Source organism: Lagenorhynchus albirostris, chromosome 17 (genome assembly GCF_949774975.1).
Source record: "Lagenorhynchus albirostris chromosome 17, mLagAlb1.1, whole genome shotgun sequence".
Classification (NCBI taxonomy): domain Eukaryota; kingdom Metazoa; phylum Chordata; class Mammalia; order Artiodactyla; family Delphinidae; genus Lagenorhynchus; species Lagenorhynchus albirostris.
In genome coordinates this window covers 50,866,346-50,890,209 of record NC_083111.1, presented here as the reverse complement: position 1 = coordinate 50,890,209, position 23,864 = coordinate 50,866,346, and the positions used below count along the sequence as shown (strand labels likewise).

At 37.6% G+C, this 23,864-nt stretch overlaps 1 protein-coding gene and 1 pseudogene across 3 annotated transcripts in view; one reads left to right on the top strand and one right to left on the bottom strand.

The window, feature by feature from the left end:
* Positions 1-21,896, top strand: part of LOC132508401 (large ribosomal subunit protein uL11-like) — a 33,861-nt pseudogene extending 11,965 nt beyond the window's left edge.
* Positions 1-23,864, bottom strand: part of ZFPM2 (zinc finger protein, FOG family member 2) — a 465,395-nt gene that overhangs the window by 40,136 nt on the left and 401,395 nt on the right. The gene's annotated exons all lie outside the window — the stretch shown is intronic.

Genomic DNA, 23,864 nt, shown 5'->3' with positions numbered 1-23,864 from the left:
TGAGTTCTCGTGAAGAATGCATGAGGCTGATATTGTGGAGAGGAGTCTTGCCCTAGCAAAGGAACCCAGGTTGGCAAGTGTTCTGTTTACCTTTGGCCTTGATGGCAAAGTCAAGAAAACTGGATTCTTCTACAGCTACTGAGAATGTGGGAAATCCACGTAGTTGTTCTGAGTCTCACTTTCTTCATCTTTAAAAGTAAAAGGCTAGCAAAGACCAAAATTGACAAATGGAGTAAAGTGATGATGCTAGGCCAATAAATACTGCCACCATGAGACAACTCCGGGTGAGGTTTTAGAGCTTAAAAAAGGAATAAAATGGTTTCCTATGAGCCTAAGCTTACTCATTGTCATGTGTGAAATAGAGCTACAGAAAGGTAAGAATCCAGTTAAATACCTTATAACCTTGCTAATCTCCAACTAGCTCCTATCAAATGGCATATTAAAAATATATTTGGAAGGGAATGTCATGATCCAAATAAAGAGAAGCCTGTTAATACGGACCAGGAAGGTCTTCACTGTCAAGCATGAGTTTCCTATGAAGACTCTGGGCCCAGATGTGGATGTTTTCCAAAATGAATGGTCCATTCATACTGTAATAGAGCAACTACCTGAGGCATTAATTTCTGTGTGAGCCTTCAGAGTTAAGAGTGCTTTCTATAACAGTTCTCATAATTGGTAGATTAGAATAACTAAGGAATGCACATTGAAACTAGTCTCCTTTATTAAAGATCTAGTTAAGGTTTTTGATCAATGTTTCTAACATTTCACAATGAGGTTCCTAAAAAATAGAACAGTATTTTTTTTTTTTAAATCGAATGAACTGAAATAGCAAACCTAAAAGCATAATGTCTGTTGAACTATCTAGAATATTACTGCTATATTACTTTTAGTAATTACGAATGTTCATTTTAGAGCATGGGTTCATCTATATATAAGATTAGCTTGAATTATGATACAACTATGGATAACAAGTATAATTTAGCCTCGCTGTTATATAAAAATAACTACCACTGTATGCAGAGTAAATAAATGGTGTGTGTGTGTGTGATTTTGAGCCGCCAAGTGTTATCTTGGATAGGCAAGACTCCCCAAATTTTCAGAAACGCTGTGGGTGTCATGATTTTGTTCCCTTCACTGATGCCATGGTTTGTGACTGTTCCCATCTAAGCCAATGAAAGACACTGGTGATTACTGCTACTGAAGCATACGTCTTGGGTCTTCTTTGGTATTTACAAAGCAGGCACGTAGGAAAGTCTGTTAAAAGCACAGATTATCTCTTATTAATACTATTAATATGCATTTGTCAGTGTCACAGGCAGTTACTGGCCTTACTGTCCATTACTGTATATGGGTAGGTGTTGGGAAATTTCTATACTTTCCAACATGTCTTCCATCAGACAATCCCTGACTGTGGGCATTCCAGCTTTAGGGTTTCATTTGGATATGGTTACAGAAGCCCTGGGAAAGAGTACTAAGACTCTACTGCTCAGTGAATACTTGAATAATGGGGAAGTGGGTGGGGACAAAGGTTCCAGGCTGATAAGCGGTACTTTGAAGTTATCTTTTGCAGACGTGCATTGCTTCAGAACACTAGAAGCCCAGAAGGAGGAGGAGAAACAAAGGAGGTAAGAGGAGAATGAAAAGAAAAGGGCCCACCACGTAGCTTTGCTTAGGGATGGCTCTGCTCATCCACCATATACCATTCCCATGCTGGTAGCAGGTCACTGCAGAGTTGTGTATGTGTGTGTTCAAGAATACAGGGTATTTGGTTAAGTCACAATAGGACATCAATAGATTCACTAACCATCGTGGCAAAAGTTGTCATGATGGTTATTTGAATTATAGAGTCATAAAATATATTCCAAATATATGAACTATGCTTTTTGGCCTGGATGTGGAGGAAGATTTTTAATATGTGCCTAGATTTTGATTTTTAATTACACAGGTGACTGCTTAAACATTCCCTTTAATATAGAAAATTAAAATGTTTATTTAAGTTGAAATTGATAAGTCTTTTTATAATTTTATAAACAGACTGAAAGATTTCTTTCTGAATATATCTTTTAAAGCAAAGCACGTGCAGTTTGGTCAGTACAGAGTTATCTGTCTTCAACTTATGTGTCTAATATGCAACGAAAGTAGGTGACGGAGCCGCTATGAAGTTGGAGATAAAATGCCTTTAGACGTTACTCTAACAAGACTTGTGTGCTATTAGTATTCTCTCAGGGATCAATTTTAAAAGTTGTAACATAATCAAAAATGGTTGGACTATATTTCCCCACAGCTTTCATTTTATTATGTTGCATGAAATATGCCTTTATTGGCTATAGCATTACTGGAAGTAAAATATACGGGGTACTGAAAAATTCTGTCACTTTGTATTAGCTGTAAATTATCGACTAGGATAAACCCTAATTTCATTTGTCACATTCTGTTGCATTGCTGCTCTTCCTTGCTCCCATTCTGTCATTCTGGCAGGCCCGCGCTGCCCCAGGTATCACGGCATCGCCATCTGCACCCGACATCTGTCTCTCTATTGATCACACGGGTTTAGCACTTGATCAAACAGAGCACAACAGAATACATCTCTTTTTGCAATACTGCCAATGCCAACTGCTGCATGAAATCTACTACAAAAGCCTCCTTTACCTAGTTGAAAAACCGCATTTGTGTGGCTCTTTGCTATAAACCTCAGCATTTCCCGCTCCCCCTCTTACATGGAGCAAGAGTTACATGAAAATAAATCTAGTTTTCATATATTTGAGAATTAATCAGGTTAAATGTGGCCAATGCCGCTGATGACAATGAGAGTCACCAGGAGAGTTATGGAAGATGCTGTATGCTTTTTAGGCCTACCTATATGAAAATCATGGTTCCTACTCTATTAGTCTGTTTGGGGGCGTCTGTCAGGATGCATGAAACCTTAGACTGGCCAACAGACGTTTTCACTTTTCATCCAGCTGCTTTGGTGCTGTGTCACAGGACCTTTAAAGCCACCCAAGCCACGAGACAAGTGTTTCACGTTGGCACATAGCGTTCAAGTGTTTCTGAACATTCTAGTTTTCACCTAGTATAGGCAGCCCCTGTGAAGTCTATGAAGCAATTGCAGATTTTTGGTTAGCTACAGGAAAAAGCAGCATAATTTCTAAAGGGCCACAGGGCTTTTACCCATGTGACTCTCACTCACCTTAAGGTAGGGACACATGCACAGCCACGAAAACCAATGCCAAGATGTTTCAATAAAGCCAGCACAATGGAAAGATAAGGCTACAGGGACATATTCAAGGAGAGTAAAAGCCAGAACAGCAGCATTTTTAGTTCCCAGAAACACAACAGTAGGATTAAAGTATACAGTTATTTTTGTTCTCATATTTTCACACTTTCCGCAGTGAGACAAATTGTTTCCAGGGAGAATATCTTATACTCGCCATGTAAACAAATAAATAAAAATGCCCTTAAAATTTTAAGATAGATAGCCGTATCATGTTTAAAACCTATTCAATATCTTACTAGCCAGACAGTGCATACCTTACTTATAGCCTTACAAATTACTTTGGGGGAAGGGGGTGAAGAAAAAGCCTTCAATATTAAAAATGATCGTTTTAAAATATTTTTTATTTTAACTGATTCATGGCAGTTATAAAATTAGCAGTATTAGTTACATCATAAGACAAGTGGATTCTAGCAATGTATTATTCATAAGATGTTTTGTAGCCAAATAACATTAGAGTATATAGTTGTACCAGCAACTTAATATTTTAGAGCTAATTGAAAGTGTTCTTCCTATAAAGATCGAGCCTCTTCTACCCAACACACTTCAGTCATTAAAATAACACTTTTAATGCCTTGTCTCTAAATGATGCCTGACATTAATGCAAAGGTATATTTAAAGCACTCAGATGACCAGTTCTTTTGTAATGTATTCTATATGATCAGACATTGGGTCAGAGTTGGGCAGTGTGTATGAAGTAATATCAAGTGGAAGCTAATTAAACTATATTCGCTATAGAACTTTACAGAAAAAAGAGACCAATCATCATCAGAAGGTATTCTGAAAATGGCATTTCTAAAAGGCCTGCAGCATGCTTTAATCTCCTTGCATAAGCGTAAATTTTGACATAAAGGTTTTATTGTAAGCTCAAAACTTCAGTCAGAAAATAATTTTTTACTATGTCAATAAAGTCATTATGAAGTCTCTCAAATGCTTTTCTTGTATGATTTTTACTTCCTAAGCAAATCAAGTTTCATTTTCAAGACAATAATGTTATGTTTCAGTATTTTGCCACATTTTCATTTAACTAAATATCTTCCTGAAAACAGAGTTAGCCTTCCTTGTCTCTGCTGAGATTGCTGTTACAATTACTACACCACACACACACACACACACACACACACACACACACACACACACACATTAAATTTCCCCTAACCATCACAAAATGCAGGAAAAGCAGACACACTGAAGGTCTGTATCTATGGCAGACTTGTTCGCCAACTGCAAAAATCCTCCTAACGATAGTTACTTAAATCTTCTATAGCCAGGGCCAATTTTGCAACAGTCATGTTTGGGCTTACAAATCATGCCCTAGTTGTGTTCTCTGTTATCACTCAGACACATCTGTGACAAAAAGGAAAAAAAAATCACATGCTTTACCTCCATCGGTAGAAAAAATTGGTCATTACCTCTTTTACAATTCAGATTTCTTACATTCTTTTTGAAAAACTTAGATTCAATTGAGAACAGCAGGTCATAGAACAAGAAATTCAGGTACAATATTCATCTCTAGAGATCAGGGGCCCTAGACAAAGACTTTGGTACTGATGTCTTTTATTCAGAGAATTTTCATTGATGTGACTTAATCTCAAACTTTTCATCCCTGCATGTTATGACAGAGCTTCCAAGCCTGAACGTACTACTTCCTGCTGTCTAGAATAAAGCACACGTTTATGAAGGAATAATTCTACGTCTGACGCTACATATTTTCAGGAGTGTGGACCTAAGAAATTCTTTATAAAGCCAGTGGAATACAGATTTATAGTTGAATATTTGATTTTAAATTAAATAATTCAACTTATCTTTTAATTTAAGCCCTCTCATCGAAAGAAATGAAGTAATCACATCTCTCATTGTTCATAATTGTAATATCCCCTGATTCCGATTCTAGTTTTTGGACTCAAAGGAAATTTTGTTGACTGTAAACTAACAATCCCCTATCTACTCCAGTGGAAAAAAAGTGAATTTCATTTGTACCTTATTCCTACAGTACTGATGGGAAATTCAACTTGACCATGATGGCTATATTTATTATTGTAATTAGTAACAGAGAAAAATATCAGGTGGTGAATATTTGCCTGTAATATTTAGTAAAATCTAGTAACATACTAGAAATGCTAACACTGTTATAAGACCCATTCTGAGTATACACATGTGCTGAAACAGTACAATATCCAATGTTCATTTAAAGAATCGCACATTTAACTATTAGCAACTATTTGATATAAATAGGAATTAAAGTATTTTATTTTTGTTTCCACATTTAATGATATTTTTGTCCCCACTTTGTGGTAGAAAAGATGCATTGTTACATTATTATATCATGTAGCAATGAACATATGGTTAACAAACAAAAAGACCGATTTGTTTTTTACCAAAAAGTGTTTTCAAACTTTAAGGCAGATTAATCAGATTGTCCAACATCATACTTTGGTTAAATGTACTTTAAAGTTACTGATTATTTAATGCATTTAGCCTCAATCATCGGCATTTTAGAAATTCAGGTGTCTTTTTCTTTCACATAAATTTGGTTTTCTCCCGTGGCAGTTCTTGCAAACGTAATTCAGACTTCCAGTAGTAATCCCAATTCCAAAAGGAATTAAGAGAGATTTATAGTAAAAATGAAGACTATTTCCAAGAACGGTTTCTATTATAACATTTCTGGTTGAGAGACGAGGCTTGTGTGAACTGTCTCAGGGTTCAGAGGAGCTGTCCACGGCTGGGCTCTGTGTATAAAGTTTCTGCTGTGGTTTCTACAGTTCCCCAACCTCCAAGTGTTAAAAGTCAGACGTCAGTGCCACAAAACCCATCATTAGAATTTAAACCACTGATCTCTGGAACCTAGGATTTAAATTCCCAGCATATCATTATGTAACACAACAAGTCACTTGGAAATTGCAGCTAATTCCAGGCATCCTACAGCCCTTCGTTTGGTTTGCTAATGAGGAGAGCCGAGCGAGGAGCCCGCCCCCTTTGGGTGACCCTCGCCTCTTAGGTTGGTCCTGCTCAGGTGTGTTGGAGATAGTTCCAACACCCTCAGAAACCAGATGCCTACAGAAAGCTCGATGTGCTTGTTTTATGCACTCAGAAACGGATTGAGCTCTGCTCCCTGGCCCCCCTCAACCTCCCAATTATATTGTGAGAAAATTCTGCTCCGTGGTTTGAAAAACCTGTACAAACTGCTAGGCGTCCTAGTGAAATTCTAAAACTACAATTTGTAGTTTTAGGATTTCCCTATGTCTTTAGGGGAAAAAAAAGATTTTCTACTTTCAAATGTCTATAAAGAAAGGCAGAAAAATATTTGGACAGTTATGTAGAGAGTTTATGACTGCAACCATACGAGTTGAGAGGTAAGGGCTGGAAGCACATATGATGTTGCATGTTCTTGAAATCACTCCTAAAGTTCTTTTACAAACAAGGTGGTTAATTATTAAAACACAGCAAGTGTTGTTTGCTTATTCTATATAGTTATGTTAAATCATAAACTGAATACTGCAAAATCTTCTACTTTGACAAGGAAGGAGAAAACATGTACACAGCCTTTAAAATATGCGTGTAGTCACCACAAACAACTGCTTCCTGTTTATGACAGAGGAGTAAATACTCCATTGATCTGGCAGCAGGGCACCTGCTTTGCAACCAGCTCCATATCAGTAGTCCCTGAACCCTCATTATTTTTCCTCAATTAAAGTTCATAGTCTGGGAAAGTCTGTGCTGAGCAGATGTACAACCGTTCTTGACGACAGAACACAGAAGAATCACAAATTTAGAAAACTACTGCCATTTCATAAACCCCAGAATCACACCATTTGTTGTGGGTAAGAAACATTACAAACAATATGTCTCTTTTATAGGCTGCTAAGCTGGCATGTTACAGAAAAGAATATTAAAGTTCAAAAATTGTCACATGAGCGGTACATTATGAATATAGTAATGCATTTTTTTATGATTCAAATAATGGTTACTGAAACGGAAAAAAAAAATCTTCGGCGGGTTATAGTGTAGAAATTGTGACTGAGAATTAGACAGAATTGGAAATAGGAGAAAACCCAAGCACAAAGTAATGATCTGCAGAGAACTACAAAATGTAATAACGAATGAATTGTAGAAATATGAATTCAACTAATGCTAGTTTTATTTTCATCTTTTGCATAATTCTGAAATCTATGAGCACGGATCATTAAGGCAAACCATTTAAATAAAAAATGCAGCAAGAATCCAGTTTCAAATATAACTAAGAGACACTCAGGTGAAGAACTTTTTTTTTTTAAACAATCTACCTAAGGTCAAATAGCACAGTATCATCCATTTAAAAAGCTATATAAATACAGCTTCCACGGCTCATAAACCTCCTTTTGTGCTTAAGAAAATGAGGAAGAGAAGTAAGCAGTCAGGGAGATGTTCATTTCCATTTTATTTTTAAAATGTTATCTCCATAAGACATTGAAATACATATTTCGCAGTAAAGACGATGAAGTTCCTATACGACATTTTCTAGTCCTCCTTTCCCTCGGCATAATTCTGACTCCACAGTATGTGCTTTACAGACTGTAGCAGATTGTGAGTCCTGAGGTCGGAGTATATGCTTGAAGCACCAATGGCTACACCTGTCATTTTAGTTTTCCCAGGAAGAATGTGTCATTGTTTAATGCTGTAACATGCATTCGTTACAATCCGACTTCCAATTTTCCCACTGCCATGGAGGTGACTTTAACTACCCATTAACAGAAATACTTCAATAATATTTCAACTTCTAGTCTCTGTTATAATTATTTTTCTTTAATTATTTGAGACATACAATTTTTCCTATCCATGCAGACTCCTGCAATCCATTTTGGTTTTCCTGGGAAACCATACCACAGTTTGAAAAAGTGGAAATAAATCAGGTTTTACTTTGGAGCATTAATACAAATGTTTAATTCTGTATAATATGATTATTGGTAGGAAAATATGTCCCTTCTTCACTTTTCCCTACTATTTACGCCTGACTCACATAGAGTATACCTTGCAGAAATTACCAAATCTGTTTGGAAAAATCTACCTTGTATTCACTTAAAAGCCTGCATGCTGAACTTATGATAATTCAGTTATTACAGAGCATGATGGGAACACGGTCTCCCCCCAGACAAAGGGTGGAGTTAAAATATCCTGGGTGGTCGAAGCTCTCTTTAGTAGCTTTGTTCCAGTGTAAGCCTATTTTTATGACAATCTTTTCTGTATATTTCCCCCAAAATGGATTTCTTACATTTACATGTAAAATGTCAGAGTTGTTTTTAAGATGCTTTTCACCAATTTCCCTGGTGGCAAAATTGGTTGTGGTCTGCCAGTGTCACTCTTCTGAATCAATCAAACTATGAACAGTTACTCTTCTGAATCAAGCAAACTACAACATTACTCTTGTTCATTTCAGCCTTAAGAGAACAGCTCAAAGTGTGATGACCAAAGATACACTGTCAAAATAGACACACATGGTATATGGAGTAAAATCCCTAATCTCTCAAGCACCCCAATAATATCGTGACAGAAATAACTTCCTAACACATAATACACATAACGTAGAAATATGCATTGTTTCTATAATTCCCTGATTTTATTACACTCATCTAATTTCACTGTCCTCAAATAATATTGATGTAAAGATCACAAGTTTACATACTATTTATAAGACTGTATTTTTCAAATAATTAATTTAAAAAGGTAATTTCATTTCAGATAAAATATACACACAATGAACTAAAACCACAGTCCTGGAGGCAGCAGGGTTTGTTGCAGAGACAAGTACAGACTGCTGTGGGGACAGATCTCTGCTTGCAAACCCTTCTGGAATCTATTCATTCTTTGATGGGAGGTAAGTTATTCACATTCCTTGAGACTCAGTATCTGCATCTGTAGGATGCGGATAATTCATTCTACAGTGAGTTTTTTAAAGCTATCAGTAAAATAACATATAAAGTCTCATTACATAGTAGGTATTCAATAAATATTAGTCCCATTCTTTTCTCTGTGTTTTGCCCTTGACAAAGCATTAACAAGTACACATTTCTCGTTCTCGTTTTTGGCCATTGACACTCACTAATGTGGCCCAGGAGAAATCTTACAGACCCTTCCCTCCGTATTGTTCTCCCTAAACTGTTCATTAAGCTCAAATTCTCAGTTCTTCTGAAACTGGCATCATTTTCAGCCTGATAAAGTACTAGAGACACTAGAATAGCATGTTCCTGGTTAGGTAAATTTCTCCCTTCCTCCCTCTGTCTTTCCCTCCTTTTTCCTTCCCCTAGCCTTTCTCGCCTCTACCGTCCTTTCTCTCCCCTCTCTCCTGTTCTCCCTACGTCCCTCTCTCCCCCTCCTTCTTTCTCATTCTCTTTCATCTTAAACGATAAGATTTGCCTGTGATGACCCAGCAGTCATTTGGCACAGTGTACTGTCCTGGAAGAAGCAGCAGTCCTAGAGAGGAGAAAACCACAACCACGGCCAGGGTACAACATAAGAGCTTCTGCAAGGCAGGCGGGGTTTATAACTTCTCAAAAGAAAAGAATCTAAGATGGACTGGAGCCCGCGAGGGAAGTAATGCAAGTTTCATAAAAACATTTTTCTCCTTTTGCTTTTAAATATCTGTTTGATAAAAGAGGAGAATTTATTAGACTTAAGGCTTAAAAACGTTTTCTCTGCTCTCGTGGCATGCCAGGGAGATGTTTTGTTTGTTTGTTTATCTCCCAACATTTTTTAAGTGCCTTAGAGACTAGTAATTTTAATTCCTACACATTACGAAGATAAATGCAGACTACTTGGTCAGTTTTCTTTTTATATTTAAAATTTTTTTAGCAGACAAAAGCATTTTTAATGTATTCTTTCAAAACTCCCAAATACATTCCTCCACTTCGCAATTCAGTTTTACTCTCCATAACTTTATTTTGTTCCTTCTTAATATCACCAGTGAAACTAACTTATGAAGATGGGGCCAAAGGTTAACGTTTTGAGAGAGAATACTACAGATGCCCCAGCAATGTCTCCAACAGTCTGGACAAAGCCACTCTGTACAGCTAACTTCCACATTTTAGTTCACATCCATACTGTGACTCTCATCTTTCCGAAGGATTTAATGGCAAGAAAATATAGGTTCACTCCATTAAACATTGTTTCCCTAGATGGTGAAATTTTTGATATCTTTGAAAATTGAGTTAATTTTTTGATTTATTCCTAAAGGCAAAATTGGCAGCTATGTCAATACATCGTATTATATCAATTCGAGTGCAAAGTGACCATGTGACAATTAACGCAGAGAAAGTAGTGCTGTTAGTTTAGTACTTCAAACCATCAAGAATGTCAAGACTACATTAAAGAAGCAAAAATCTAAATCTTAAAAAAATTTTTTTTTGACTGCGCTGCGCAGTTTGCAGGATCTTAGTTCCCCCACCAAGGATCGAAACTGGATCCGGGTAGTGAAAGCACTGAGTCCTAACCACTGGACCACCAGGGAATTCCCAAAAAATGAAATCATTTTTTCAGAGAGCTTTTAATTGAAAAATCCGATTTATTAATGTGAGCCAAACAACCCATTGCCAAACAAAAAAAAAAGTAACCAATTATTTACCTTTCAAAAGACAGATTACCCACAGCATTTTATTTTTGCTTAAAAAAAAAAGTTTGTTACACTTCTTAGGGCTCTTAGTTTTAGATACACAGAATGCAAATATAGAAATGATTCAGTTATGCTTTGCTAGCACTTAATAAATCAAGATTGCACAATGAAGAATGTATTGAGGGCTTCCCTGGTGGCGCAGTGGTTGGGAGTCCGCCTGCCGATGCAGGGGACACGGGTTCGTGCCCCGTTCCGGGAAGATCCCACATGCCGCGGAGCGGCTGGGCCAGTGAGCCATGGCCGCTGAGCCTGCGCGTCCGGAGCCTGTGCTCCGCAACGGGAAAGGCCACAACAGTGAAAGGCCCACGTACCACCAAGAAAAAAGGAATGTATTGACATTCTAAACCTTAGCCTAATATTTAATTAACAGATCCAATATGTATTCTCTTTTGGATTTAAAAAATATTGTATTTAGTCTATAGCCTTCCTCTAAAATGACCTAGATTTTAAAAAGCTGTTCATTGCCTATTTCTACAATAATTAGAAATAATTGTTAGAAAAAAATGAAACTGATTAAGGATAAATAATATATATGAATTGTCCTAATAACTAAAGCCTTCTGTCCCTTCTGAGATTTTGTGGTCTCTACCTTAACAATTCAATAGATTCAGATTAAATAATAGGAGATAATTTTGGGAGGGTCTATATAAGATTAATGAGAGCAATGTTCAAGCACAAAGATAGTGGGCTACTACATTATGGCCAACAGTGGAAAAAACACCACTTTCCTTCAGAAATATAAATGTGTATGTATCAAACTCTACGTACATTGAAGTAACCTAAGCAAGTTGATTGGCACTCAAACTTGCCAACTGCTGAAGGAGCTCAACTTCAAAATATTAAGCCTACCATATATGTGTGAAAACATGAATTGGTTCCACTCTGAAAATTCCATTGGCTACTATGTAGTACTAATGCTTCTTGTGAGAGGTTTAAGGATTTTTTTCAGAATCACCTCCTTTTCACCACTGTTAGCACACTAGTATATTTAACAGAGACATTTACATGCTTTGCATTTTAAGTGCCTCGGAAATCCGAGCACAGAGCCTGCACATTTCTGCTGCACCATCAGATGTAATGAGTTATGGTACTATCGGCATGTTGATAAGCTATAGCCCAAAGAAGAACAAGAAGGAAGTATAAAAAATATGGCCAGAGGACGGGATAAAATTATCAGCTAGTGTGTTTTCCTGTTTGGTTTTAATCTACATTTAATTAAATTCTTATCTTCTGTGTACTTATGGTCGCATTTGAATGGCGAGACTGCATTCATTATGAATGGTAAAACTTAACTCAGAGAACATTACATGTGGCTTCTTTAAAAAGGAGAAGAAGAAAAATGCTGCCTTTATTCTTTACACTCAGGTCTTACAAAAAGGGAACAAACTGTCTCTTTGGTCAAGTGCAGTAGCACTTAACCTTTGGGTTAACTGATTTGGAAAGTTGGACTTAAATCAATTTTTAATGCTATTTTTTATTTTTACAATTTGGAAATGTTATCAAATTCTGAGCCTGAACAGAGCTGGCAGGGGAAGCAGTGAAGTGCATTAAGGAAATGCCTTCTTCATTCTTAAAAATAGAGATGATAACAGGAAGTTTTTATTAGTGCTGCAAAATGTGTGCATTAGTCTGCATCCTTAATTATTAAAACCATTACATTTCCTTGTCTTTATATGCTGAAATAAGAAAAAAAATGCCTTAATTGCTATTTAAAGTTTGTTTTTTCTGTGTCACAGACCCTTTGAGTTCATTCAAGCATCCATATATTTCAGAGAAAAATAACAAAATGTTTTGAACATAGCATTCGTTTACACACCTACTAGTTTCATAACATTTTTAGTTCTATTCCAGGAATGTCAGGGCACGCTGAGAATATCCTTAAGGCAATGTTTGGCACCTGCAATAACAAGCATGATTTCCTGCGTCAACTTAAAGACTGTGTCATCTTTAATAAAGGGAAACGGAGGCAACCGTTTCTGATTTAGGTTTTGATGTTTACTGCTGAAGAAGCGAGGTTTGAGATCAGATTTGCTATCCCAACTGATCAAAATTCACCAAAAACAAGAACAAAAACCCCTCTGTAGTTACTATATACACTATGCACGCACACACACACACACATATACATATATATGTATACATATGTTGAGAGAATACAGAGTATTGTGTCATATATTTTTATGGCCTTTCTTTTTTTGTTATGGTGGTACGTGGGCCTCTCACTGTTGTGGCCTCTCCCGTTGTGGAGCACAGGCTCCGGACGCGCAGGCTCAGCGGCCATGGCTCACGGGCCTAGCCACTCCGCGGCATGTGGGATCTTCCTGGACCGGGGCATGAACCCGTGTCCCCTGCATCGGCAGGTGGACTCTTAACCACTGCACCACCAGGGAAGCCCTATGGCCTTTCTTAAAAGGAATAATGTATGACTAGTACCTGTATGCCAGTAAAACAAGCACATTTCAAATGAGCATTTGTTATTACTTTGTTATTTTATGCAATGGGGAATACTAACCAGGAAAGGTTTAACATTCCAACTGAACGCTCAAATGTAAACAGTTATAATTAAATAATGGTAGTTACCAATGACATATTTTCCCCAATTATCCCTAGCGTAAATACATTGGGAATGACTCCACTTTGTTTTGAAAGGAGCTGTAAATGTCCCGACAATTGGGTCAAAAAGTTTTTATCTGCCACACTGGAGACTCCATAACTTTGATATGTAATGGGATGAAAAGACCTTCTATTAAGCCACTAACCAGTCATTTACCCAGAGACTCCAAAGGGGAGAAAAGATATTTTCAGTGTACATCCCTTACACTTAAAAGGTTTCTTTTTACAATAAGCATTTTTATTTGGTTGGGCATTTATGCAATTCAGCAGATGAAAATGTCATTCTCTTGTACTTAAGTGAACATTAAAATCACACTGGGATGAATTAAAAAACTGGTGATAACAAAGTTAAGCCTTTTGTCAAAAATTATTCTTAATGCTCAGAAGCTAAGCAAGCTAAAATATTCCTAACAGATGACAAATCCTGGGTCATAAAACATATCCTACACTGAAAGTACAGCTCTCTGAAGTCGTAGCTTGATAACTATGGTTTACTACAAAATATAATACATGTAAGGTAAGACATTGGTAACTTGTTTTGCTTAATTACATATTTTTTTTTTTCAAAAATACCTTTACATGTGTTCTTCTATTAAGTTCAGTTACAGTATCTGTTTTCGTTGTTGTTTTTTATTTCAGTAAACACCGCTATTAGATGGTGTCTGTCCATGCACATATACTAACAAGACGTTCTGTGTGATGCCTTTATCTGAAGAATCTGAAATGTTTAAGATAATTTAATTCAATACACATTTATTGAGCAATAGTATATTGACCGAATTTACAACTGTCTAGCCAGTGGACACTCCATGAGGTACCAGGTAGACAATACAGTCTCTGTATAGCAGTATAATGTAGTAGGCCAATACCGTAATACAGGTTGTTAAGGGTTATACAGTGTAAGGACACGTTAAAAACTAAGGGAGCTGAGATGGAGAAGATGTGATGTTCAACTCAGTTATGAAAAGAAGAGCTTGAGCTTGCAAGTGGACAGTCTGTGGATGCCTAAGGAGTAACATACAACTCTTACTGTTCCCTCAATATCATTGAGAGAATTGGGGTTGACCAAGCCAAGAATTACCAGAGAAGAGGAATAAAAGGTTACTACATGAAGTTGTGAGATAACCAGGATGCAACTGTTTGTGTATAATGATATGACCCTGGCTGCCTACAAGTCATTTCTCGGTCCCTATTCCAGCTGCACTGGTCTTCTTCAAAAATGTCAAATGTACCATTCACTGACTGCCACAGGTCATTTGCACATTCTGTTCCCTCCTGCTAGAAAACTTCACCCTATTCCTATCTGACTAATTCATGCTTCAAATTCTGCTCACGCAAGTATCACTTCTTCAAGAAAGTTTTTTTTGTGCCGCCCCCACCGAAATACACAGAAACTCACACACAGTTTTGGTGTGTTTAGTTACATGACATCAAAGTGTTCTTTTCTATGATGGACTCAGTTTGTGATTATACATTTGTTGGTATCTGTCTTTCTGACTACACAGTAACCTCCATGAGAATAGGGACTTAGCTATTTTGGATCTGCATTCCATCCTCAATGTCTAGTTGAAGTGCAATACCAACGTGTTGAATGGATATAAGACTATAGGTATGAGACCACCTGGCCATTCAAAGCTGGAGGTGGGACCATGGTTCTGAGTACTGGGAGCATGGTGGACTGTGGGAAGGAGTACTGCCTGTCTGAAATCTGTGGAGTTGCTCAAGCATACTTTATGCGCCATGCCTAAACTGTTTAAAAGTAGTAGGGAGCTATAAAAAGAACCTGATAAAGAGCTGGGAGAGGGAGGACATCAGTGTTCCTGCATGTGCTCCCATTCTAGCTCTGGAGGCAAGACAGAAAGGAAAGTGAGGTAGGTATCGGAACATCGTTTTCAGTTTGTCTATTAGCATTTCTACAACAAAATTTATGAGGCTTTAAGGTTTGGGGTTCACTTGATTTGATTTAAAAATGATCTTCTGGGCTTCCCTGGTGGCGCAGTGGTTCAGAGTCCGCCTGCCGATGCAGGGGAAGTGGGTTCGTGCCCCGGTCTGGGAAGATCCCACATGCCGCGGAGCGGCTGGGCCCGTGAGCCATGGCTGCTGAGCCTGCGTGTCCGGAGCCTGTGCCCCACAAGGGGAGAGGCCACAACAATGAGAGGCCTGCATACCGCAAAAAAAAAAAAAAAGATCTTCTATGTTGAAGGATGAAAATGTCCATCTGCCCTTCCAGTAATAATTCAGATATTTATTATTGTTATTTTTCATAGCTGCCTTTCAGGAAAAAAATGCACTTTGAACTAAACAGGGAAGGATTTTTTAAAAAACTATGACCATATGAAGCTTGGGCTGATGGAAGAAAATGTGTTCTTGTGGACTGTGTGCATCAAATATACATTCTTGAAAGACAGCAGTATAATATGTTCATTCTCATTTTATGGTAGATGCAAAAGCAGCTTAAAGGAAGAGCATTTGTTGGGAGCCTCTGCTCCAGTACAGGAGTTACTATGTAAAGCACTGGAATTGAAGACTCATAGGCACACAGGGCCTGTTTCATTAAGGAGTAGTTCACTGTCTGGGCAAAGGGAGTAAGAGGACCCTAGAGATCTGACTGCTTCAGATAAGACTGCCCCTCCCCGCTCCTATATCACCCTTAAGGGAGCGGAGAGACCAGGACCCTGCATGCTCCTGGCCAGCCCCACACTAGTCTCACCGACACTCATAGCCTCATCATCATTCTCCAAGTCCTGATACGATCAGAACTAATCCTGTATGATGACGGATGTTAACTAGACTTACTGTGGTGATCATTTCACAATACACACAAATATCGAATCATGATGTTGTACCCCTGAAACTAAAATAATTCTATATGTCAATTATATCTCAATAAAAATAAGAATAAAAATAGCTCATCATACTGTCACCTTTATGTCTGCTTTTATCAGTCATTCCTAGAAGCCCAGGCCTTCCATGACCCTCTCCCCACAATATAAGCGCCCATACAGCCTGACTGACATCTCCTCTCTCATACTTTGCCAGCTCTCAAAAACGCTTCCCCTGGCACTCAAGGGAAATTACTGGCAAAATCTGCAATAGTCTCAACCTCTTCTATGAACGTTCACTCTGCCTCCCTGCTCTTTCCCTCTCGAGTGGGAGCTGATTTCACTCCCATGAACTGTATATCACTTGAGCTGAAGGTAGAAGAGTTGTCCTTACTCCTCATGGCAGATTATTCTCCTTCCCTATTCTAAAAACCTGTATTGAATCTCATATTATCTTCCTATCACTGCTTGCCACAGTCATGTAGAGACTTCCGGGTCATTTGTCATCATTTCTTGAAAACTCAGCTCCTGGATCTTCTCATGTACTGCTCCTGATTTAATCCTTCGTGATTGCAAAGTCCACAATATCCAATCATATGAACCCTCAGTTCTTTGACTTCCTCTCATCCAATGAACTTGCTCTCTACCCACCTCCAACTACTCACTCTCTAGGTCTTTTCATCGCCAATCATTTTTACTCCCCTCCCCCCTGCCCCGCATAATTTCACATCCGAGATCCCATTCTCAAACCATAGCTTCCATCATTCTAATTTACTCTTTCTAGAACTTTCATTCCAACATTAACTTCACTAGACCCTAAAATCCAATACTGTCACCTTTTCCCCATTGTCCTTCCTCTCCTCATGTCCATACTCCTCTGCTTACTCAGCTTAGACACTGTGTCCTTCATCGTAAGCCCTTCCTTGCAAATATCCTCTGCGCCCTCACTCCCTCTTGCTTCATTGACTTCGTCTGGCAAAACCCCAACCTTGTTCAATCCAACTTCCTACCTACACTGCCTTTATACCCAGCAGTAGACTAGCTGATGAAAAACACACAACAATCCTAATGGTCTCATTTTCAATTCACGATCAATAATATTATGTGGGTTGGTAGTGTTACCCAGCAATCACACTATCAATACATTTCCCTAGCCCATTCATTCTCCAACACACCTTCCTCATCCATTCTCTCTCAACTTTGCTTCCTTATTAACTAAGAAAATTGTAGCCATCAGAAGAGAACTTTGTTGCCTCCTTCATATGCACCTCCAACTATATGCACCATATACTCTGCTCTCACGACAATTATTATGGATGTGCTGACAGTGCCCTTATTTAAGGCCACCCTCCACTTTGGTGTTAGGTGCTCCCCTTTTTCCTGCAAGCATCAATTTTTCAGTCTGAACTAGATCATTCCCATCAGAATGAACATACCACAATTTCTTGTAAACAATAACAACAATAAAATAAAAACCCTTCAGCTCTTATTTATCTGCTCCCATTTAAAGCAAAACTCCCTGAAGTAGTTACCTCCACTTGCTATCTCCCAATTCGACTGTCCATTAGGTGCGCACCTCCACATCTGTAAGGAAACTGATCTTGTCACTCTCACCAAAGACATTGCTCAATCCCGTTTCTTGGATCTTGTCTTACTTGAATTTCAGAAAAACTGAACACGGTTTCTCCTCGAAACCTTTTCTTCCCTTGGCTTCCACTCAGCACATTCTCCTGGTATTCTTCCCATCTCACTGGCTACTGCTCCTCAGTTTTCCTTTGCTGGGTCCTCTGGCTTCATTTGCTACATTCTCCTCCTCCTTCATTTTGTCCAGGCACTCTGGGTTGCCCTGCTGTTCACACATGACAATGTGTTTGCCTCTACCCTGGATATTCCTGCCTAAGACAGCTTCATGGTTAGCCCCTTCATCCCTTTTAGACTTTCTCAAATGCCCCCTTCTCAGTATGGTCTTCCCTCACTACCTTTTTTTTTTTTTTTTTTTTTGTGCGGTACGCGGGTCTCTCACTGTTGTGGCCTCTCCCGCTGCAGAGCACAGACTCCGGACGCGCAGGCTCAGCGGCCATGGCTCACGGGTGTCCCCTGCATCGGCAGGCGGACTCTCAACCACTGCGCCACCAGGGAAGCCCCCTCACTACCTTATTTTAAATTTCAACTCCCCCCCCCCCGTGTTTTATTTTTCTCTCTGACTTATTTTTATCTTTAATGCTTTTAACCATTTAACCATTTAACAAAGTATACATTTTGTGCATTTATTTGTTTATCATCTTCTTCCTCTGTTGGAATATAAGATCCTAAGGGAAGAAGCTCACTGCTGAATTTGGTGCCTAGGACAATACCTGTCACACACACAATACGCATGCAGTAACTATTTATTGAGTAAATAAAATAGACTACTATTTTAACTTTTTGCTATATTTTTATGTTCTATATGGAAATTGCTTTCTATCTTCCATGACTCTGAAATAATTATATTTATATATTAGTGTGCTGGACTTCCCTGGTATTTTAATGTTATAGAATTGCACACCCATAATTAAAGCTAATTTTATTATTTTTACAATGTTATTTGGCTTTAGGGTGTATTTCTATGCTATGAAAGTTAGTTACCATTATCTTTTTATTGCTTTATTCTTCACATTGGGTTAGAATAAGCACTACTATGCTGGCATCAGACAATAGCTCTCATATTTATATTGACCAATTCTTTTTGTACCCCTCTTCTCCTTTCCTCTATGTTTTAAGCTTTGCAGAAGATAAGAGAGGATGATAAAAGTGTGTTTGTGAAATATTTTGTTTCTGATAGAACAGACCTATGTGAGGCAAATGGATTTAAGTGCTGCGTAATAGTTGACATTTCTGAACCCTGCTTTGACTGTCTGTGAAGCATGTAATGAAATTAAGAAGAGCATAAAGATAGGATTTGGGTGGATTTCCTTGTTTTCAGGATCAATTATTTCGACCTAAGTCCATTAGCCAGACTGCCCCAGTATTAAGGAGCATTTTTCACTAATTTTAAGCCAAATACAATAATTTCTGGGGTTAGGGGAGGATACAGGGGAAAGAAAAGGGGGTTATAAGGAAGCCAACTTGTAGAGAGAAACACAAAATACAACCCTCTCCGAAACAGACCTGAAAGCATGAAATCTATTATTTGTAGTGGCAGTGCTTTCCTTACAATTGTTGACTTTTTTTGCACCAACCTCTAACCCGCCATTTCTGAAACATTCCTAAGAAGACTTGAAAGAAGCTGTTAAAAGCGTATCTGCCCAGAAGCCTTGGAAAAACTATAGCTGCAAAGTGTCTTTACTGTTTATATAAGAGCAATCAAAGGTATCAACAAGCAAGACAGCCGAAGCTGTTCTCTCAGGAAAAAAAAGCAAAATTTATCCAAACTGAATATTTCTATGAAATGGGTTACAGGGAATTCTGCAGCCAAGTATGCATCCCCCATATGCTTGTGTATTCCTCCCTATAAACATGAATATTCATAAATACAATCCCAGTAGATGGGAACAACCTAAGCAAATTACTGAACATTAGGAACAGCAGAAAAACCTTTAATGCGATTCAAGTATTCACACAGACCTGGACAATTTGCACCAAATGACTGGGCCAAAAGATGACAACTACATTGCCTGTACTTGTTATAATCTGTGACTGAGTTGTTTGATCTGTATTAGTTACCACGTTAAAGGTCAAAAGTTGTTACTTGACCATCTTTAATGCTACCCTTGCTATAAAACCTAGAGTATTTCCCCTTAAACTGAGGGCACAGAACAGAGAATCGTTTGAAGCACGCATTGTTTTAGAAAAGTGTTCTCAGAGGTTATTTATTGAGGCAGCCATTCTACTCCTTAAGGATCTGACACTTAAATATTTTATTTCTTTAGTGGGATTTATTTTTTTTGATGTTCACTTCTTAATTTTGTCAGTGTTCCTGCTGCCAACAAACACTTCATTTTCTAATTCAGTGTGAGCTGGGAAACCAACTAACCGGACTGTATAGGTTGTATCTAAATTAAGAGTTCATAAGTTCTCAGTGAAGATCTGACAGACTCTTATAATGATAAAGTATGAGACTAAAATATAAGACATTTGTGGTATCTAACTAAAGTTTTGTTTGTTTAAAGCAAAATCTATATTTGCATATATTGAAATGTATACCTATATTTAAACTTAGGTGCCTTTTGTTTTCTCATTTTTCTAGGTTGTTGGCTGTGTTCTGGAACATAGCAAAAATATACAGAAGATATATGTCTACATTAAATATTATTGTAATATTTGCTCACAAGATAGGACCCTCTACAACAAAAGATTAGCATTTAAAAGTTACGTGGATGGGGGTGCTTTCTGACTCCCTGTGGAGGAGGTCCTGTGGTCCCCATCTGGTTTATCCTACACAAGCTGCTTCTATGCCAGGTCACCCAAGTTTGACCCTAACAAGATCAAAGTCATACACTTGAGGTGTTTCAGTGGGGAAACAGTGTCACAGGTACCCTGGCTCTCACAGCCATTTGCCTGGATGTCTCCAAAAGAGATTGGTGATGACATGGCTAAGACAACTGGTGACTTGAAAAGTCAGGATTACAGTGAAAATGACCATTCTGAACAGGCAGGCCCAGATTGAGGTGGTACCTTCTGCCTCTCTCTGAACATCAAAACCCTCAAGAACTACCCAGAAATGGAAAGAAGCAGAAAAACTATAAGCACAATGGAAATAGCACTTTTGATGAGATTGCCAATATTGCCTGACAGATACAGCACCAACCTTTGGCCAGAGAACTCTCTGGAATCATTAAAGAGATCCTGGAGGCTGCCTAGTTTGTGGGCTACAATGCTGATGGCTGCCACCCATATGACATCACCAATGACATTGGCAGTGGGACAGTAGAACACCCAGATAATTAAGAACTACAGAGGAAAACATTTTGATAAAGGATTATTTGACAATCAAAAAAGAAAAAAAAATAGTTATACGGACGTCACATCATTTCTTCATGAAATATAAAGATAATTTGATAGGGAATCTTCTCAGATTTACGCTCAGTATGGTCATGCATACAAATCACCTGTCTATCAAGTCTGAGATTGTGAACTGAAATTGTGAAGAAGGCCACAGACAAACTTCAACAGGTCCACGAGCACCTTAACATTATATGCAATTTCACATGTGTATATGCACACATTTTATCTGAATGAATTAAAAATTTTGTAAGAAAAAACTTTGAAATACTTAATGACCAAATGCAGACCATTAATAAATTGATGAAATAATAGTGGTTATATTAGTTTATTGTTCAATGTGAAGAGTGACTGATACTTTATCTGGTGTTAACTAAAATAGAGATATTGCTTATAGAACAAACGTCTGGAAGGACTTGCATTGTATTAGTAGAAGAAATAGTCCTTGTGTACAGAAGCAGAATTCAAATATTTAGGTAGTGAAGAAGTTACCTAATAAATTACAATATTCTTGTGTAATATGATGCTTCCGTGTAGAGCCAATCATTGGTAAACTCAATAAATAATCCAAGCATCAATAAATCCTCAAGTGTTTATTAATTTCTTACTCTGCTTCTAGGGGGTCTGTGCAGTGGTGATAATATGACTCATGGGTTTGTCTGAACAATTATCAATATGCTTGGCGCTTTATTCCGCAGTGTGGAAGAAATGAAAGAAATTAATAAATGTCAACTGCTTGTCCTGTGTACTAACTATTGAAAAAAATCTTTATTTTTATCTGCTTACTTTTCAGAGGATGCCAAACTGGTTCCTTATGAATGTGATATCCATTGGGGCTAGTGTTAATACAGTAAATTAAACTATCTTGAAGCACACCGGAGGCTCAAGGTCAAAGCCAATTCATACTGAGATGAATATTAACTTGGCAAATGTTTCCAAATGTCTGAACTTCTGTAAACTAGAAGTTTACAGATGTATCTTTTATTTGAGTTCATGTTCCTTCTATGTTCTCTACACTTAGGGGTTCCAATTTTAGCCTATAAGTATACTGGCATCTGCAATGTGATTTTATTTCTACTTTAGTTCATTAGAATTTTAACCATCATGGCATATTAAAATTTCACTAGGTTAGAGAAAAAATATTAATGCTTTAACATAGGTAGATGTTTATACATTAATACTTAAAGTATCTCTTAATAAAAAAGTAAACTAAAGTGACATATCATCTTTAACTTGTTATCAATAACATTACTTTTGTCCGCAAGTTGGGATAATCACCTTTCTAGATGTTTACAGAGATATTACAGTTTTTAAAAGGAGATAAAGGAGGTATTAGCTTACTTTCCTTGAAGGTCCTCATGAGAAGGGTTAACATGGCTTGCTCCGTGTTACTGGTCTAGTTACTGGACAGACACATCCAAGGAAGTACGATGTGGAGTCATATATAAAACAGCAAAACTGTTTGCTTCCTTCCTGCCAACACAGCTTAAAACTCACATTTCCACCCATAATGAAGTTGGAATGGCTTAAAAATGACTCAAATTGTATGTTTAAGATGAAATGATCACTGAATTTTTGGTGGTATTTCTTTACATTTTATTTTTAGGATTTTAAACCACTTTATTGAGGTATGATTGACATACAAAAAACTACATATTTAATGTATACAACTTGATGAATTTGAAGATAAAGATACATCTTACATATTATTCTGAAACCTTGACCATGCCTATTTTTAAAACCCCTTTCTACAATATTGTCTGTTAATTAAAAATCTTAAAAAAAAACCCAGTATCTTATATACACATGGAGTCTCCTAATCTGTCCTAAATAGAGGCTTTAAAATTGTTTTATATTGGGAAGGAAGCTACTCTTAAAATAAAATGGTAAAAACTGAGTTGTTTTTGTAAATAGAGCAAATCAGGTTAATTTTTTTAATTAAAAAATGAAAAAGACAAAGCAAAGAACTTCACCAACTTTAAACTTTGTAACAATGTGTCCAATATTTTTTTCCTCTGTAGTGGATTAGTTGTCTACAAGCAACAGTTATCATTTCTTTCTTAAAGGGCGCATATTCATGTTTTTATCAAAAACTGCTAGCAAATCACAAATTCTCTATTCACTTTTTTCAGTCAGCAACAAATCCTGAAAGGATATTTTCCAAATATATAAATGTGTAAGCCTCATGCTAAGGGGACATGCTAAGTTCTATTTATTGAATATGTAACAAAATATTCACAGAAATCCTAAAAGAGAACTATAAAAGAGGCCCCTTGCAGACCTCATCTGGAGTGAGGAGAGTAGAATGATTTCCAAAACTGAAATAGGAGGAGGGTTAACATGTGTTGCCGTCTGAGTAGTGTGGCTGAATGAAACTGTTAAGCCACGGTATTTTGCAAGTTCAAAGACACTGATGAAACTGTTAAGAAACAACCTCTTGTAACTTTAAAAATCTCTGATTTATCCAACATGGAGAATCACAGGATAGGAGCCAAATGAGCCATCCTGGATACATCTGCCCTCAAGTCAGTGCAGA